We start from the raw sequence: 17,717 nt of genomic DNA, 5'->3' as shown, positions 1-17,717 counted from the left end.
GTGGTCAGATTAAAACCTCATTAAAACACTGCTAAAACAGCGTTAAAAACGGGCTTTTACAAACTGACATTAAAAATCAGTACCTTGCGCGCCAAAAACGCATAATTTAGCCACTATAACAAAGAATAATATATAAATAATAATAATGTCATAATTCGTGTATATATCACGACCACGGACCCCATTGACTTTGCATAGTACTATATCCGTGGTGCTCAGATTAAAACATCATTAAAACACTGCTAAAACAGCGTTAAAAACATGTTTTTACAAACTGACAGTAAAAAACCGTACCTTGCGCGACAAAAACGCATAATTTAGCCACTATAAATAAGAATAATATATAAATAATAATAATGTCATAATTCGTGTATATATCACGACCACGGATCCCATTGACTTTGCATGGTACTATATCCGTGGTGGTCAGATTAAAACCTCATTAAAAAACTGCTAAAACAGCGTTAAAAACGGGCTTTTACAAACTGACATTAAAAATCAGTACCTTGCGCGACAAAAACGCATAATTTAGACACTATAACAAAGAATAATATATAAATAATAATAATGTCATAATTCGTGTATATATCACGACCACGGACCCCATTGACTTTGCATAGTACTATATCCGTGGTGCTCAGATTAAAACCTCATTAAAACACTGCTAAAACATCGTTAAAAACGGGCTTTTACAAACTGACATTAAAAATCAGTACCTTGCGCGCCAAAAACGCATAATTTAGCCACTATAACAAAGAATAATATATAAATAATAATAATGTCATAATTCGTGTATATATCACGACCACGGACCCCATTGACTTTGCATAGTACTATATCCGTGGTGCTCAGATTAAAACCTCATTAAAACACTGCTAAAACATCGTTAAAAACGGGCTTTTACAAACTGACATTAAAAATCAGTACCTTGCGCGCCAAAAACGCATAATTTAGCCACTATAACAAAGAATAATATATAAATAATAATAATGTCATAATTCGTGTATATATCACGACCACGGACCCCATTGACTTTGCATAGTACTATATCCGTGGTGGTCAGATTAAAACCTCATTAAAACACTGCTAAAACAGCGTTAAAAACATGTTTTTACAAACTGACAGTAAAAAACCGTACCTTGCGCGACAAAAACGCATAATTTAGCCACTATAAATAAGAATAATATATAAATAATAATAATGTCATAATTCGTGTATATATCACGACCACGGATCCCATTGACTTTGCATGGTACAATATCCGTGGTGCCCACACGTAATTTTACCAGTTTCCGTGTTGGTACCACGGAAAATAGTGGTGAGAGGTCGTGGGCATTTCACGGATTTTTGTGAGATCAGGTTGGGCAGCAACGTTATTGGGGGGGGGGGGGTTACGAAGTAATAACGTTGCTTGCTGCCTGTTATCATAGTTCAAACGTTTTTTTTTTTGTTTGTTTTTTTTACGAGGACATTTGTGCATTGCAGTAATCACATTTCATTCCAGGGACTCCGGATCAGGTCCGACACCTAATAAGCTTTAGGACTACCAACGACGAGAATTTTACTAAGAAGAAATATGCTGCTAAACCACTGTGGGAGTGAGTGATCTAGCTATCTGCTTGCAGAATATCTGTGATGGGGTCCTTAACCATGGTATAACTACTATTCATCACTGTTTTCTGTTACAGGAAACTCATCAAAGAGCTGGAACTGGAGAGAAAGGTGACCACAGCACAAATTGGCAAAAAATGGGAAAATCTTAAAAAAAATATATAACCATATATGGTTATGGTAAGTAATATTATCTGCTGAAGAGATGAGGCTTAACAAAAAAAAAATCCATGTAAAGTATTTATTAATAATCTTCTGTAAATTGTATGTGTGTGTGTGTGTGTGTGTGTGTGTGTGTGTGTGTGTGTGTGTGTGTGTGTGTGTGTGTGTGTGTGTGTGTGTGTGTGTGTGTGTGTCCTGGCTCCGGGACAGACAGTGGGGAGGCCACAGCAGCCTCATGGCCTTTCTACAAAGATATGCATGAGGTTTTGGGGTCCAGACCTTCAATCCAGCCTCCATGTTTGTTGGCGTCTTATGAAGATCCCACGCAAATACTCATGGTAAGTTTAGCAGTAAAAAAGCACAATCTTATTCCCCAGTCCTTCTTCCTATAGCTAGCTTGTGCTACGACCGGTGGTTCCCTCCTGATTGTGAGTGATAAGACACTACAGTACCTGAAGATCTAACTGTTATTTTCTTTTCAGAACATAATCGACCCTCCATCCTCACCGCTGTCCTCTCTGACAAATTCAGAGGAAAGCACAGAGGTAATTTTTATTTATACAGTGATAATGAACCTGGTATGATGTTGTGGGTGTGTATGATAGTCCAGTCATGTGTGTAATCAACATGTGTATCCATCTTTTTTTTCTCAGAACACTTTGGAAGACGCCAGCACATCGGCCTCAAGCTCTGCCTCACCAGCTGGAAGAGGAAGCTGGAAGCTTCAGGCATCAGGTCCACTTTCCCCCCGATCCCCAAAAAAGAAACTCTCTATGCAGGACTTCCTTCAAGCTGAGGCCGCCAAAGAAGACAGAAGATGTCAAAAAAATGAAGAACACATGGACAGGTTCCTGAACCTTTTAGAGAAAATGGTGGACCAGACACCTCATCAGCAGTAGCAGCACATACACTGCAAACTTTTTTTTTTGTAAATATTTCTGTGCAGATTTTATTTATATGGAACAGCACCTTTCTTTGTTTTGCGTGCAATGTTTACTTTTTTCTTTTTAAAAATTGTATTTGAATATAGAAAATAAAGCCTTTTTTACTGCAGATTCTCTCACTATCCTTATTTTACTATTGATCTCGTTGTACAGTTTATAATTTGAGACATTACCTTACTTTGAGAAACTCCAGAAGAGAAACCTGTTGTGTAACAAGTTTTATTAGACAATTTAAAAGTATTTCCAAGTGAGTAAAACCACACAAGTACAAAACTTGTGGATCTTAAGGTTACCTTTATGCCTGAAAAAATATTAAAACTTAATAAAGTGCCATATTAACGGCGCTACAGCTGAAGTTAAAACAGCTTTTAGCTCTGGGCTTCCTGATCAGGCTAGGGATGGAAACGAGGGGTAGGGGGAGAATTGGGACAGGCACCTGGGCCAAGTGCCCTAGATTTCAAGTGCCCTAAAATCTCCCCCTTCTTTTTTAGGGGTTAGGGAAGAAAAGAAGTGCGAGTGGAGAAAAGAAGGGCGAGTGAAGAAAAGTAGGGGGAGTATTGAGATTGGGCCTTAGTTTCCTCTGTTATCCTTTTGTTTAGTTTATGCATCTTACAACACACATATACACTCTTCACTCACACAACATGCACCTCATGCTGACTTTACTGACATCCACATCCCATGTTTGGTAATCTTTTGTTGAACATATTTGAGTTCAGTCTTTTCTGGTTGATAAAAGCATTTTGTCATTTTGTCTCCCTCCTTGTCATGGCTGTAAGAGCCAGGCCGTGACAAAGTGGGGTCTCATCTATAGTTAGGTAAACTTAATTTGTCAATGGTTAAGTTAATTGTTGTTTGTTTGGCATTTGCGCGCGTGCTAATCAGGTGATTGGGCCCTGGTGACCGTTTGGTCCCGTCAGAGTTTGCTTTGTCTGGATTGCGCATGGATCCTGGGAGATGCACCATGTGTTAATCAGGTGCGGCTCTTGTTGTTCTCGTGTTTTTTGTTGGAATCAGCTGGTGGTCCTTAAGAGAAGGTAAGTGTTTCCCCTTTGGGTTGCGTCAGTTTGTTTTTTTGATAGTGTTGTGGCATGTGGTGAGCACCAGTTGTCTTTTGGCAACCGTCTCGGGGGCACATCCGTGTGGTATTGGGGGGTTGCCTGGTTGCAGGTCACTTCTTAAACACACTGGTGCGTCAATACCCACCACAAGCTGCATGAAGCCTAGGGTTGAGTGGTAGTAAGATTTGGGCTAGGCAGTTAGTGGGGAAAATCTCAGTGGGGTTTGATTTGCCTCATATGTGCATTTGGGGAGGTTTAAAACTCTGCATTCTGTTGGATCCGCTTGGCTTATTGTTATGGCTTCAGTGTCTGAGTTTTTTGCTGTGCCTTCAGATGAGTTTGTGCAGGGCTGCACAAAGGACTAGTGTTTTGCCACACAGAGGGGGTGCTATTCAGTTATCAAAAGAGTTATTAATGACTGTTGAAAGATAGTCCTTAATAATTATTAAAGTAGATTATTTATCAAATTGAATTATCAAAATGACTTAATCAAAACGGGGCACCACCTGATGTAATTAGGAAAATGATAACTAACAGCAAAGATCAGTCTCAAAGTACATTATTCTACAGAATAATAATGAAGGAAGACAAATTCGAGCACAGGCTCGGGCAACCAACATTAGCGGCAAATATGTGTACAATAAACAATGACGACTTCTATCAATCAAAATGTATTTACACAAGTGTCAAGAAGGTGTGATCGCACAGGTGTGATCGCTCACGGCCGGTCCCTCATCGTTCCACGGTTCTCCACTCGGGAGTCGGGTCGGGGTTGGAATCACCCGCTCTACTCTGAGCTTTGAAAGGAAAACCGTGGCCCGAGCAGCTTCAGCAGTGAGGGATCACGTGACACACGCAGCAGCACAGAGACCGTCGATGCGGTAAAAATACACTTTGACAGTAAATGAAAAACAACGCAAAATGCTTTAAACTAACTCTGCCCAGACATTAAGCCTCTGACCCTGGATTGAGTTTTGGGGGTCGGCAGCGTCCTGGGGGGCGTTAAAGCTCTCAGGCAAGTCCTGGTTCCGAGGGCTTGTTAAATCTCCTACTGATTGAGGCGGCTCCCATCGTTCCCTCCGTCCGACTCTGGGGAAAAAAGAACACAGGCGGCGTTTGCAGGACGGGGGCGTTTACCAGCGCTGGCGAACTCTCACGGCTTCTCTTTGCGGCCGGGGCCCGGTCCCTGAGTCGGGATGCTGCGGGGAATCCGTTACCGCTGATGAGGGCGCGGGTCCGAGCCAGCTGGCCGGGGCGCTCCGGGCTGATGCACGGCCGCGCTGAAGGAAACAGAGTCACAACCGCCCCTCGTTCAGGGACAGGATCGGCGGAAGACCACTAAGGTCGTTGAACGGGAAGCGTGGATTTTGGGGAGCTGCCTCTATTTATCTGCTCCTGACGTAAAACAGCGCCTGCGTATGAGAGGCCGTTTAGGAAATAATTCATATTTGCTCTCACATGTTACATCATACTCTCTTACAAACACTAGTATAGTCACGCACACATACTATCATACTCTCACACATATACTAGTATAGTCACACACACTTACTACTATAGTCACACACACATACACGTACTATCATACTCTCTCACAAACATTAGTATACTCACACACACTTACTACTATAGTCACACACACTTACTATCATAGTCTCTCACATATACTAGTATAGTCACATACACATACTATCATACTCTCTCACATATACTAGTATAGTCACACACACTTACTACTATAGTCACACACACTTACTATCATAGTCTCTCACATATACTAGTATAGTCACACACACTTACTACTATAGTCACACACACTTACTATCATAGTCTCTCACATATACTACTATAGTCACACACACTTACTACTATAGTCACACACATATACTACTATAGTCACACACATATACTACTATAGTCACACACACTTACTACTATAGTCACACACATATACTAGTATAGTCACACACACTTACTACTATAGTCACACACACTTACTATCATATTCTCTCACATACACTACTATAGTCACACACACTTACTATCATATTCTCTCACATACACTAGTATAGTCACACACACTGACTATCATATTCTCTCACATACACTAGTATAGTCACACACACATACTATCATACTCTCTCACATACACTAGTATAGTCACACACACTTACTACTATATTATTATTTAATATTATTCATAATAATTAAATGTAATATGAAATTCATAAAATGTATATATAATATTATATATTATATATGAATCAAATTATTATTTCTTCTTATTATTAATAATATATAATTATTAATATATTATTTATTTTATATATTTCATTATATATACATATATATTTGATATTTCTATTATTTATATATTTATATTAATTTTAATTATTTAATATTATTCATATTATTATATTATTCATACTCTCTTACACGCTATTATGGATGGAGCAACATGATAGTGAATGTATGAGCAACATGATAGTGAATGTATGAGCAACATGTAGTGAATGTATGAGCAACATGATAGTGAATGTATGAGCAACATGATAGTGAATGTATGAGTGAATAATATGTGATGTGTGCAAGTATACTAGTATGTGTGTGTGAGAGTTTGATTGAAATGGAAGTCAACTTGAATTTCCAGTTTCTGATTGGCTCATCACGTGTCGGTACCGGATGTGTCTCTCCAGCGGGACAAGGTTAACATGTGAAAATGGTCGACCGGGACCGTGTCAATGTGGCAATTGGACTTTTGAATAACATTTTAACCCGTTCAGATGTGATAACCACAATGTCGGAAATTTCGAACCGCAACCAACAGCCGTCAGGCAGCGCGGTGGATGAGCAGATGCTGCGGCTCTTCAGCCCTGGAGCTGCAGGTGTTTCAGGCCAGAGCGGGTCCTCTAATGGCAACCAAGCAAATCAACCTCGATTTCAAACACAACAGTACTTCGGCGGATGGGCTTCCAGCAGGTCGAGGAGGAGGTAAGATCATTTCATTTAGTGGATTAATTGAGCCTAATGGACTTAATAACATTAAAGCGCGAGCTGCGGTTCACGTGGGTCTGTTTTTAGCATCAGCAATGTTTTTGCTGCCACATTAAAACTTTTCTCTAGTAGGCCAGCCTATAACACAAGGGCAACTGTGGTCCACTGTTGTAAACCTCCCGGTCGTGCTTATTTTTTAAGGAATTCAGTGGTTAAAAATCAATCAGCGGAGGATTTAACACCCGATCTATACGGCTTGATTGAAAGCGGCCTCAAATAATGTAAATAATATCTTATATCATAGTTAGAGCATTGAATATCTTACCCCTAATCTTCAAGACCTAAAAGAACACAATTTAATAATATTTTTTTTGTGTTTACCATATGTGTGAATTTATTTGGTCATTTATTTGGTCATATCAATTTTTCTACATTCATGACACCACAGCATGCATGTTCTTAAAGCTCAGGTTGTTTAAAAAAAAAAAAAAAGATTTAAAATTGTACCTCCAGTCTTTCAGTATGATTGAAAACCTGGGTCAAAATGTGGTTAAAAAGACTGTCATGATTATAATACTGAATATGATAAAATGTTGTTTAAAACAGGATATACTGAATGAAAATAATCATAATTCATGGAAAGACTTGATTAAAATGATAGTTCATGATTTTCATATATTAACATAGCAATTCATTAGAAAGAGTGAGTTAAAAGAGAATAATAATTAATTGTTTTCATGTGTCTTGAGTTAAAAAGGTTAAAATGATGATTGATCGTATATTCTGTGAATTATTTCAGATTCTGACAGACTGACGAAATGTAAATTTAAACATTTCAAATGTTTTATCAGCCTAGATATCATTTAACCTCTGCTGGCATTTTGAATTAGTAGTTTGAAGGATTTATTTTGTTGTGTCATCTTTTAATCTTTGCAGATTTAAAGAGGGACTGAAAACCCTTGGTGTCCTGGATGCCATGAGGACGTACCTACCCGGAGAGTTTTAGACCCTCTCTGTGCCATCAACCACCTCCACTCACAGCCAACTCCATGGATCAGCTCTTCCAAATTAGACTGTCTGTTGCAGGAAGCAACAAAAGAATGGCAGAGGAACGTGTTGTGCCACTTTGGAGAGATTAATTGCTGGATGTTGAGGGTAAATATTGGTGTTGCATATGGCTCTGTCTCATGACAATATAGTGTGATATTTTCTGTACATTGACATTGTTTTTTGTTGTTTTTTTCCGTGTATTAGAGGAGACCGGAGCATCAAAGCTAAGCAACGTCTTAGCCTTTGCAACTGGTGCAAGCATCGTCCCACCAATTGGCTTCTCTCCTCAACCAACAATTGCTTTCCTACATGACCAGTCCGGAAGCCCAGGACGCTGTTTGCCTATGGCCAACACATGCATCAACTGTCTGAAGCTGTCACTTTGTAACACATACACTGAGTTCAAAGACAGTATGGACTATGCATTAGAAAATACTCAGGGTTTTGGTCGAGAGTAATGCTTAATTTAGGAACCCTGTTTTCCCTCGTGTGGTCCGTTGAAAATTTGCTGAGACCAATTCATTCATTCCTATTTTGGGGATATGACTTTGAGTATATTAGTTATTAGTTAGTTTTTAATAATGTTGTATACAGTTGTGTACCACTTAACGTTACTTGCTACCTCACAGTTACATCATAGTTTAGGCCAACACATAATAGACGGCCACTTTTTTGGCACATTTACACTGATTTCAAAGACATTGGGGACTTTCATTTAGAAAATACTAAGGGTTTTGGTATATAGAGTAATATTACTGAATTTAGGAACCCTGTTTTGCCTTGGATGGTCAGTTGAAATATTTTTTTTGAGAACATTTATTTTACAGACTGATTGATGTGATTTTGAGGTGGTTTATTTTATTAAGTTTTTTTATTAGTTAATGTGCTCCTTACTGTTCTTACTTGTTACTTGACAGTTACATAATCTTTTTTTTTGTTGTGTTTTTTTATAACACAAATATGAGGTCATATACATCAATCAGTCATATTTAATAACACACAAGAGCTCGCCACAGGGTGATACAGTAAACTTTTGTTCACAAACTGCAACAAGTGTTATGTTGCCTTGTTAATGTTGACTAAGGAAATGTAGCAGGCCTAAAAATAAACTGATACCATGATTACCATCATCACTCAATGGATCTATTGTATGTTGAATCCTGTCCATAACTGCTGCATTCACAGTGAAGTTATTTTACGGAATAACAACATTGTTCTCAGTCTCTAACTCAGGAGGGTTGTCTTCATTAATTCCAAAAGCATCATGTCTATCAAAAATGTCGCTAGTAGCACCAGCTCCAGCAGACTGGAGAACACCTCTGTGCCACAGTTTTAGAGGTGTCTGTCCTCCCTCTGTAGACAATCCATGGTTGTTCCACTGATTTCGTAATTCTGCAGCTGCCCTTTGAACTCTTGGCAAGTAGATATAGACAAAACCGGTGTTGTTCATCTGTTGAATCCAATATTCATTTTCCATGAAAGTCGGTGTCTGTGAGCAGTTTAACCACAGAGGTCAGACATGGTTGTTGCTCTCTTTCTGTAAGTCAAGTACCCAGGTCCCAGATAAAAAGTAAGTACCGTATTTTCTGGACTATAAGCCGCTACTTTTTTCATAGGTTTTGAACCATGCGGCTTATACAAATCTATTCTGTGGATTTTTCTTCCACCGCTCGGGGTGCTCCAACGGGAATTACAATCAAAACTAAGACAAAATAAATGCAAAGAAGAATACACTACTTCTTCTTAAGCAGATAGAAGTAGGTAGAAGCAGATTTCAAACAGATAAATAGACAAATAAATACCGGTTATTTTCTCTTGGTTCTGTCCCGTTTTAATCAGCAAAGTTGCTGCCGTGTTAAGACACTGTTAGGAAAGGATCTATTTAGGTACAAACATGTACATCATTTACAGTTCAAAATGGTTCTGTACATGTTGTAAATATCTAATCTAACAACATATCTGCGGCTTGCATATATTTTTTTTAAAATAGAGTGAATGTGGCTTGTATGCAGGTGCGGCTTGTATTTCTTTTTTTTTTTTTTTAAATAGAGCGGATGCGGTTTATATGCAGATGCATAGTCCAGAAAATACGGTAATCAAGTATAAAGCGAGGAACGTGCACAGTCTAAAAACAGACATTTCTATAGACAGAAATAAAAAAAAAAATTAGGCCTACTTACATTAGGCTGCATGTTGACCTGCAGTAAGCAAGCTTGAAATAATGACACACTTTTCAATATGACAAAGTTTATTAATATCCTCTAATGGTTAATTTACTGGACAAACAGTTAGGATTGGGTATTTGCAAGATTTTAAGGAGTAATGGGAAACTAAGAAGTTAAGAAGAAGTTAGAAATTAGTAACAAGTGCTGAGTAATAAATAAAATGTTTTGAGTAACAACCAAAATACTCACCATAATTGATTGGGAGTTTGAACATTATATATTCTTCGCTGAATTGCACGGTGACGACGAAGGGCCCGTCCTATAGGATCCTATAAGTTCTTGCAGGCAATGTCTTAGACGCCACCACTGTATAGCCTACGGATGTTCCGTGATCTAAGGCTTCCATGTATATATCTTTCTCCAGCATTTGGGGTTGTTTGAAGAATGTCACGGACTATATCACCCAAGACGTCAGCGGACATTGTTGTGTAGGCCAGTGATCCAATTTGAAGATTTTGTCTGTGGCTGTACAATGTCCTCCTACTGATACCAAAGCATGAAGCTATTCTTTGCCAGCTCATTCCCAGGAATAAACAATACGTAATTTGTTCAGGTAGAATATTGTACTGTCGGCGACCAGGGCTGCCAGTTATTATTGTTGGTGGGCCTCTTGAAGTCAACATTTCCCTTTGGCTCATTTGCAGTGATCTTGAGTTTTGAAATTAATTTGTGATGGAACAAAAACATGAATCTAGGGCCTCCAGTGTTACAAAGCTTTCTTGATCAACAACACCTCTGTCAAACTGCTGGTTAAAAACAAAATTGTCCGTGCATATCCATTAAGCTCAAAGAATAACCGATCCAAAATCATGCTGTCATATCCACATCTGTCAGTTTCCCTTGCAATGTGCTGAAGGCACCTCATCGCATTAGTGAAAAAAGTCCTAATACTCTCCTCATTACCATGTACTGCTAACAAAAAGTTGCCTTGAAAAAGAAGGTAAATTAGTAGAAAAATCATATTTGCAACTACTTACAAAATGATAAAGTTGCCTTCTTGATTTCAGTTCTCCCACACAGCTTATTTAGCTAGCAGTAAGCTCCCAGAGCTGCACACCAATCAAGGAATGAGCTTATAGTAGCCTATTTCCTGTTTAAACTAACAGTAAGTAAGTGTGTGTGACTATAGTAGTAAGTGTGTGTGACTATACTAGTATATGTGAGAGACTATGATAGTAAGTGTGTGTGACTATACTAGTATATGTGAGAGACTATGATAGTAAGTGTGTGTGACTATAGTAGTAAGTGTGTGTGAGTATACTAATGTTTGTGAGAGAGTATGATAGTACGTGTGTGTGTGTGTGACTATAGTAGTAAGTGTGCGTGACTATACTAGTGTTTGTAAGAGCGTATGATGTAACATGTGAGAGCAAATATGAATTATTTCCTAAACGGCCTCTCATACCTGCGGGCTGCTTTACTGTAAAAAACTGTCCGCGCCTCCTCACCTGCGTGTCTTTTCCTGACTCCGCCCCCTCAGCAGACTACAGATCCCCCGTTGAGCTTTGAAGTCTTTCCAGTCCCATTGTTCTCCAGGCCATGTGCTTCAGGTTGTAAAACTTTAGTTCTGGTCTTAGTTGGAGGCCCAAAACCCGGCCTTCAACTGGGCAGAGCCTCACTGTTCCCCATTATCACACATTTCACATACATCAGTTCATAATCACGGGACGGTGGCGCAATAGTAGTTACTGCAAATAGCTGAGCATTATGACATTGACGTTGCAGGTAAGAAGCTTAAGGGCGAGATCAAGGATATTTTGTCTGTTTCGTTAGAGAGGGACATTTTTGTAAAAGGAGAGGATCTTTCTGACTTTGCAGCACCAGGGGTGCCAATGTCCATGCCAGTGTCTGTGCCAGGCTCAGAGTTGACGTTTGAGCAACGGAAAGAGTTGACGATGTTGCAGTTTGAGCAGGAAAGACAAAGGCTTGAAACGAACCGGCAACTTGAAGTTGAGAAAATGCGTTTGGAAACTGAAAAAAATGAAGCTGGAATTGGAGCAGTGCAAATTGAGTTTAATTAAGGGTGGTAAGATGTTGCATCATGGTTCAGTGACTGAGAGATCTGAACATTAGCAGGGTTCTTTTGATTTTGGTGCTAATTTGCGTTTAGTGCCTAAATTCAATGAAAGGGATCCTGATAAATTTTTCACTCTATTTGAACGCATTGCAGATGTGAAACGTTGGGCAGATTCAGACAGGACTTTAATGCTCCGGTGTGTCCTTACTGGTAGGGCTCAGGAGGCGTACTGACTGTTTGAATTATTCTAAGGTACAGTGTGCTATTTTTAAGCGTATGAGTTAGTCCCTGAAGCTTATCTTATAAGTTCAGGAACTGGGAAAATGGCGATAAGCAGACTAATGTGGAACTTGCTCGTGATTTGCTGACTCATTTTCACCGTTGGTGTTCCTCTGCTAATGTTCATGATTTTAGCCTTTGTGAGTTAGTGGTGTTGGAACAAAATAAAAATTCAATTCCTTATCGTATTGCAACATATGCGAGTGAGAAGAAAGCAACCGCTGTGTTTAAAGTGGCGGAGCTGGCCGATGATTTTGTCCTGACGCATCAAGGCAGTTTTAGGGATGTGTGCGCTGGAGGTTATGTGAGACGTAGGGGCAGTAACTATGATAACCTTCGTTACAGTGCACAGTGTTTAGCATCTGGCCCCTCACATGCTTTTAAGGCCTCGCGTGGCAAAGACGAGGGAGGCAGAGTATCAAGGTGCTAGACACTGGAAGGATCAGTGTCCTGTGTTGAGGTCTAAAAGTAAACGCAAATCTTTCTCACCTGTTCTCGCTTGTTCCATTATCCCGGCGGTTAAACCTGTTTGTGTTGATCCGGGTGAAGGTTTTGATCCTTTTATCGCTGATGCTGTCGTTTCTTTAGTTGACGGTAAGGAGAGTGTGCCAATAAAGGTGTTGCGTGATACTGGTTCCAAGCATTCAGTCATTGTCGGATCAGTCTTGCTTTTTTCACCCGTAGCAGAGACAGGGGATTTTATCCTCATGCAGGGGATGGGAATGGAGCAGATACCTGTACCACTGCATAACATGGTGCTTGAGTGTGATCTGGTACATGGTGTTGTTGCTGTTGGTCTGCGCCCTGCGCTGCCAATTGATGGTGTGGTCATGATTCAGGGCAACGATCTGGCTGGTGGTGCAGTGTGGGCGGATGGGCCGCCTTCCCCCATGGTCACTTCGAAACCCCTCCTGTCTGGAGAGCCGGATGAAAGTGGTCCGAGGTACCCGGAGGTGTTTCCAGCCTGCGCCGTGACACACGCACAGAGTACTGTGGCCGCACCAGATTCGCCTGCTCCAGCGCTTAGTGGGGGAGAGGGGAATTCGGGTCATGTGGTTTCCCTACCCGATCTTCTGTCTGTCTCTCGAGATGAGTGGGTTAAGTGCCAACAGATTCAAAGTGACCAAGGCTCTAACTTTACATCTCATGTGTTTTCGCAGGTGTTGAAACAACTGAAAGTGAAGCATAGCCGTGCATCTGCATATCATGCACAGAGCAAGGAAGCTTTAGAACCATTCCATCAAACTTTAAAGTCACTGTTGCGCGCTTATTGCACGGAGCTAGGGAGAGATTGGGATGAGGGCTCGCCATGGCTGCTGTCTACTAGAGAGGTTGTGCAGGAGAGTACTGGGTTTAGTCCTAACGATCTTGTGTTTGGTCACACAGTGCATGGTCCCTTGGCAGTTTTGCGGGATGACTTGGCTGAGGTTGACCCACCTAAAAATTTAATCGAGTATGTGAATGGTTTCCGGCATCGCTTGTACACAGCTGTAGAGACGGCCCGTGAAATACAAGGTGCTCAGTCTAAACAGAAGAGGCTTTATGATCGCGGGGCAGAATGCCGCCAATTCAGCCCTGGAGATCAGGTGCTGGCCCTGACTCCGATAGTGAGTTCACCATTTCAGGCAAAATTCACAGGTCCTTATGTTGTAGAGCGGCAGGTTTCAGAGCAGAACTATTACATTGCCACTCCGAAGCATAGAAAGTCTTCTCGCCTCTGTCATGTGAATTTGCTAAAGCCCTACTATTCACGTGTTTCTACTCCTGTAACATCTGGGTCCACCCAGCAGAATTTAAACGTCAGTCAACTCACTGTTGATTCTGTGTCTTCAGGACCGGTGGCTCCTGTGATGGAGATGGATGTTAGAGCGCCAGATGATCCGGTAGTCTGTGGTAGGCTGAAAAATTCAGAGGCACTCAGCAAATTGGAGTGTTTGTTTGTTCATTTACCGGAGTCCCAGGGTAGTGAGTTTACTAAGTTGATTAGAGAGTATCCAATTTTGTTCAGTGACACACCATCGCGTACACATCTTATAGAACATGATATTGATGTTGGGGACAGTACACCAATCAAACATCATTTCTATAGGTGTGCGCCACACAAGCACAAAGAACTTGAGACTGAGGTTAAGTATATGCTTGACAATGAGATTGCAGTGCCATCATCTTCCAGCTGGGCGTCACCAAGTTTGCTGGTTGATAAATCTGATGAATCACCTTGATTCTTTACAGATAACTGTACCACTGCATAACATGGTGCTTGAGTGTGATCTGGTACATGGTGTTGTTGCTGTTGGTGTGCGCCCTGCGCTGCCAATTGATGGTGTGGTCATGATTCAGGGCAACGATCTGGCTGGTGGTGCAGTGTGGGCGGATGGGCCGCCTTCCCCCATGGTCACTTCGAAACCCCTCCTGTCTGGAGAGCCGGATGAAAGTGGTCCGAGGTACCCGGAGGTGTTTCCAGCCTGCGCCGTGACACACGCACAGAGTACTGTGGCCGCACCAGATTCGCCTGCTCCAGCGCTTAGTGGGGGAGAGGGGAATTCGGGTCATGTGGTTTCCCTACCCGATCTTCTGTCCGTCTCTCGAGATGAGTGGGTTAAGTGCCAACAGATTCAAAGTGACCAAGGCTCTAACTTTACATCTCATGTGTTTTCGCAGGTGTTGAAACAACTGAAAGTGAAGCATAGCCGTGCATCTGCATATCATGCACAGAGCAAGGAAGCTTTAGAACCATTCCATCAAACTTTAAAGTCACTGTTGCGCGCTTATTGCACGGAGCTAGGGAAAGATTTGGATGAGGGCTCGCCATGGCTGCTGTCTACTAGAGAGGTTGTGCAGGAGAGTACTGGGTTTAGTCCTAACGATCTTGTGTTTGGTCACACAGTGCGTGGTCCCTTGGCAGTTTTGCGGGATGACTTGGCTGAGGTTGACCCACCTAAAAATGTAATCGAGTATGTGAATGGTTTCACTGTTGTGGGCGTCACCAAGTTTGCTGGTTGATAAATCTGATAAATCACCTTGATTCTTTACAGATAACCGCAAGGTTATCAAAGTTACCAAAACAGATTCATATCCTTTACCACGCATTGAAGACTGCATAGATCAAGTTGGACCAGAAAAAATTGTTAGCAAATTTGATCTATTAAAAGGATATTGGCAAGTGCCTCTGTCAACTCGTGCACGTGAAATTTCCGCATTTATAACACCAACCGGATTGTATGAGTAGGGGTGTAACAATATATCGTGCCACGAAATTTTGCGATAAAAAAACGTCACAATACGTGTCGTGGAGGTGACAATGTGTATCGCGATATTAGATTATTAATATTAATCTATTGTGTTGACTAGTAACGCGCATGAGACCACGCCTCGACCCGCGGACCAAAATCTTCAGCTCAGAAGAAACTACCATTTTGTGGTCCCGATCACGGGACTCTAGCGGGGGTTTGGGCTCTGAACTTTTAAGTCTGGTGTAGAGTTAAGCCTTACCTTATTACATTAAACCTTTTTCGGGTCGTGAGTAGGTTTAACACGGGGACAACTTCTGCTGAGTGTACTTTACACTTTACACTTTCCAGTGTACTTTAACGTCCCTCAACAGTGTAGGATTTTAGAACATCAACACAGCACCTAGTGCCGTACTGTGGCCTATCACTCCGCCCAATCTAAAACAGACTAATCACTACAGAAAAACTGACAAGTGTCATTATAGTCCCTGATTTACATCAGAATATAAAGAATATATTTATAAAATAATGAACCCTGAATTACCAAAATAACCTTCTTAACAAAAATAAATCTCCTCTTACACTTATAAGGTGAGCATGAATCAATCTTTTTCATGATGTAAAATTGTATGTATTTATTTACTTTTATTTAATTTTAGTTTTTAAATTTCAGGAAAAGAAAAAAGTCAAATCATACATGAGAGAAACTATTCAGTTTGTGGCAAAATATTTTTACTTGTATGAAACTGAAGATGCATAATGCAAACCTGACATTTACTTTTAGTTCAGTTTGTGGAAAATGGTTGTCCTGGCTTTCTCTTTAAAACTTAAACAGTTATAAATCATTACAAACTGTAACAATAGGGCAAATGCATAGCATTGTTTTGGTATTTTGTGTCTTTCAAATAGACAATTTGTTCCAGTCATATGTTCCTCATGCAAGGTTGTTAAAAAATACTGCTATAATATCGTATCGTTATCGTGACCTCAATATCGTGTATCGTACCGTATCGTGAGATTAGTGTATCGTTACACCCCTAATGAGTACACAGTTATGAGTTTTGGACTGCGAAACGTGCCTGCAACCTTCCAATGGCTTATGAATATGGTGGTGTCCGGTCTTGAAGGTTCTGCAGTCTCTGGATCTGGATGACGTGTTCATTTTCAGTGACGGTGTTCAGTGAATCATCTCAGAATGGTTCCTTGAACATGACAATGAGTTCACTTTACTCAACTGGCCTCCACAATCACCAGATGTCAATCCAATATAGCACCTTTGGGATTTGGTGGAATGGGAGATTCACATCCTGGATGTTCAGCCGACAAATCTGCAGCAACTGCATGAGGCTATCATGTCAATATGGACCAAACTCTCTGAGGAATGTTTCCAGTACCTTGCTGAATCTATGGCACGAAGGTGTTGGGCCACAACCCTACAGTACATCCAGTGTGTTAGTCTGACTCTAGCCCTGAACATTGTTTTTACATTTTTAAATGAATTCTGTTCAGAGATTAGTCACAAAATGGAGACCATTTGGCCATCTTTGCTCCTCAAAGACTTCATTGATGCTGTTTGACCAAATCATTATTAAAGTCACCTGCAGACATCACCTATTTGAAATATCATCATGACATTACTTTGAAAATAACAAGCATCATAAAGGTAGCTGCTGGAGGAGCACGTGTTAACTATTTATACTGTCACCCTCATTTCTATTATCCTTCAAACTCCACATCTCTTCCACCCTTCCCAACATTGGCCTATGTCTAAAACCCCATTATATCGCATGACATGTCTCCTTTTGCCCCCAGGCCTTCACCCACCCACTCAAACACACAGACAGGTCATGAAGCATCACCTGAGGATGTCTTCCACTTCCACACACCTCAGTTCTGGGTCCCCTGAGCATGGAGATTACTGGAGTTCAAACATCCACAGATGACGGTGACGGAAGTGTATTCTTGCAGTATTCTTGCAGATTTATTCTGTACACAAACAGCATGTCTGATTGGAGAAATATATGATATCTGCATCATATTATAAGTCCTGTTTCACTCAGCTTTTTGTCAAAGGGATTTATCTGCCTTTCATGAATGTCAAGTTCACGTGGATTAGATTTAGCTTTGACTCTGTGTGGGGTTTT

This window comes from Cololabis saira, chromosome 7 (genome assembly GCF_033807715.1).
Source record: "Cololabis saira isolate AMF1-May2022 chromosome 7, fColSai1.1, whole genome shotgun sequence".
NCBI classification, from domain to species: domain Eukaryota; kingdom Metazoa; phylum Chordata; class Actinopteri; order Beloniformes; family Belonidae; genus Cololabis; species Cololabis saira.
Note: the sequence above shows the minus strand (reverse complement) of the source record.